At 42.0% G+C, this 2,899-nt stretch overlaps 1 long non-coding RNA gene across 1 annotated transcript in view; it reads left to right on the top strand.

Moving 5' to 3' along the window:
• The window catches only part of LOC111725528, a 9,927-nt gene extending 7,330 nt beyond the window's left edge, over positions 1-2,597 (top strand). The window contains exons 3-4 of the long non-coding RNA XR_002773575.1: positions 1,299-1,381; positions 2,116-2,597. This is a non-coding gene — a long non-coding RNA (uncharacterized LOC111725528). The remainder of the gene's footprint in view (positions 1-1,298; positions 1,382-2,115) is intronic.
• Positions 2,598-2,899: the final 302 nt, after the last annotated feature.

Raw genomic sequence — 2,899 nt, 5'->3', positions numbered from 1 at the left:
AAAAGAAAATTATCTTTGTCAACTTCATATTTATTTCAGCAATCATTTTATGCTTTGTCAGCCACTGTTTATAAGACCTTTCTCTTCAAAACACACACACACTAATTCTTAAGCAACAAAGTTCTGTTTCACTTTCATGGCCTAGGTAACCGGGTACATTCTCTGAGAAGCATTCACCCACTTCTTTGCTTTTCTCTCCCATGCTCTGAGCTGGTATTAATAGTTGTTCACTGTCGTTTAAACTACATCCTCTCCAAAGGCAGGGATCCTTGCCTCCTGGCTTGCATGGCCCAGTGCCTGGCTCACATGAGCTTAATTATGTTAAATCGATGACAATTTGAAAAATAAAGGCAAAAAGAATATGAGAAAGATTTTTACCTTGGGTCTAGACTGAAGAGCCCTCAGCTCTGGGTAACTTTGTTATATAATCACATCAGAAGTTTTTCAAGACACTATTTGCCATTCCATTGCCTCTGTGCCCTGCATGTTCCACATAAAACTGCCATTTTATTACCACTTCCGCCCACTCCAGAAACCCGCAGCACATCTCAATGAGCAATTCTTCCCATTTGCAAAGATATAAAGTGCCTCTCTCTGCTTTCTCATTCAATGAATATTTATTAAGCAACTATTATGTTCAAGGAACAATCGCTTTTGGCAGCCCTCTTGAGCTCCACTACTGGGGATAAATAAAGGCATTATTATAAAAGTGCACCCCGACACTGAATAATGACAGATGAGGGTACATACAGCTTTACCCCTGCAACTCGTGCTTTCAAAATCATTACATCTTGTCCCAGGTTTCTTTGAGCCTTTTAATCTTTTATAACTTAATCTGCCTGCATGATACAAGCCATCTAGAAACAGCCTTTAAAATAAAGCTATTAAAGTTTAGGAAAACTTTGCTGTTCCAGATCACCCCTATGTCTAATAAGAAGTGACCACGCTGCGTGAGAAGTAAAGGGTAGCCTCAGAGCAGCAGAGCTGAAGTCCTTCTCTCCTGTAATAACATGCATCACTCTTCCTTATAAATTGAAATGCATAAAAACAGAAATTTGGTTTCTAACACAATAGAGAAGATAACTAAGTTGGTTCTATGTGCATAACAGGGCGGGGGTGAGATGAGAAAGCGGAGAGCCTGGGGACCCGCAGAGGAAGGAGCCCTCCTCCAAAGAAACTTAGGAAGATGTGTTGTTATGGGGGAGAAGTATAAAAAGGGGGAGGGCAAGAGGAAGATACTATAGTGGTCTCAACTGAAGTAAAGGCTGTCTAATACCTCTTAATTTTGCAATCCACAGGTCACAAAAGCAATTCCAACACTGGCAAAGAAAAGAACTGAATTGCACTGGATTGAGAAGGGCAACAAAGCGGAGGGGAGCATGTAAGCCTTTGGGAATTTTATTTCAAAGGAAGAGCAAGAGGGGGTAGTACCGAGAAAGAGGTCCTAGAGTATAAAGGGAATCTTTTCAAAACAGCAGAGCTGCAAATGTGTATCTAGACTTGGGAAAAGAGCCAGTGAACAGGAGAGACTCAGAAAACAGGCTAGGGAAGAAATAATTGTTGGAGTAGGGACAAGAGAGGGGATCGGATTCAGAACTTAGGTGAAGGAATTAGCTTTCCATACGAGAGGAACACTTCTTCCATAAAACTTCAAGGAAGGAAATGATGTTGGTCAGTAGGGAAGACAGGAAGTGGAGGGGTTTCTCAAGTGGGTATCTCCGGTTTTCTCAGTGTGACAAGTAGACAGTGGGGTCAAGGCATTGAGAACAATGGTGAATGTTTAATATGATATCCAGGGAGATGGGAGACAGCTGCTTAAGGACCTAGAAGCCACAGAGGTAAGCTCAGTACAAAGCTACAAGCTCAATATTATACCAGCAAGTGAGTGACTAAAATAATGGATTGTGGGTCTGTCCTCCCCTGGGAGGAATGTGAGGGCAGAAGCAGGTTGATAGATAGGAGGAAATGATCATGGCACCCACAGTCTACATGATGGCAAAGAACAGGATTTGGGGCGACAAAAATGAGAGACCTGCAGCTTTCTCCCTTTCTTCACCATCATGGTTTGTATAATTAACTCAGTTTCTCACTACATATCAAGTAACTTCACTACAGTTTCTTACTACAGAATCAAGTAATTTCTGGCCAAGAAACAGAAGCAAAAGTGTCACATTCCCCAGTGGATTTGAATGAAAACAGGCACAGCTCCAAGAGGAGACATTGGAGACCAAGCTGGGTCTATGAGGAATTGCACACGAGTTGGCACACGCAGTTATGCTGTATCAAGGTCACTATCATCTTACACAGCAGGCTGGAAATGTTGCTACTATCTGGACAGTCAAGCACATTTCATGTAATTTTCTCTTTGCTTATATGACCTGCACTAATAAGCTGGTTCAGTAATAAATACGTGAGACATTTTGTTTGAAAAAAGGAAAAGTGAGAGACCTGGAAAGAAAAGAAAGTGATCAGAAAGTAGGTATTAGAACCGAAGACGTCAGAGAAGGAGAGGCTCTGAGTGCTGAAGTCCACGTTGAGGTGATGATCTATGGTTGCCTGAAAGGAAGCTCACTAAAGTTTGAGAGATCAAAAAAGTATGAAAGTCAATTGCAAAGATGTGGAAACAGCCCAAATGTCCACCAATACATGAATGGATTAATAAAATGTGGTATATGCATGCTATGGAGTACTACTCAGCTATTTTTAAAACAGCAATCTAGGCTCGGTGCCCGAAGCACAGTGGTTACAGTGCCAGCCACATACACCAAGGTTGGCAAATTCTATCTAACCCAGCCTGGGCCAGCTAAACAACAATGACAACTGCAACAAAAAATAGCCAGGCATTGTGGTGGGCACCTATAGTCCCAGCTTCTTGGGAGGCTGAGGCAAGAGAATCACT

The sequence above is a fragment of the Otolemur garnettii genome, unplaced genomic scaffold (genome assembly GCF_000181295.1).
Source record: "Otolemur garnettii isolate 467f Iridium unplaced genomic scaffold, OtoGar3 scaffold00043, whole genome shotgun sequence".
Taxonomy (NCBI): domain Eukaryota; kingdom Metazoa; phylum Chordata; class Mammalia; order Primates; family Galagidae; genus Otolemur; species Otolemur garnettii.
Note: the sequence above shows the minus strand (reverse complement) of the source record. Positions and strands in the feature narration are given on the sequence as shown.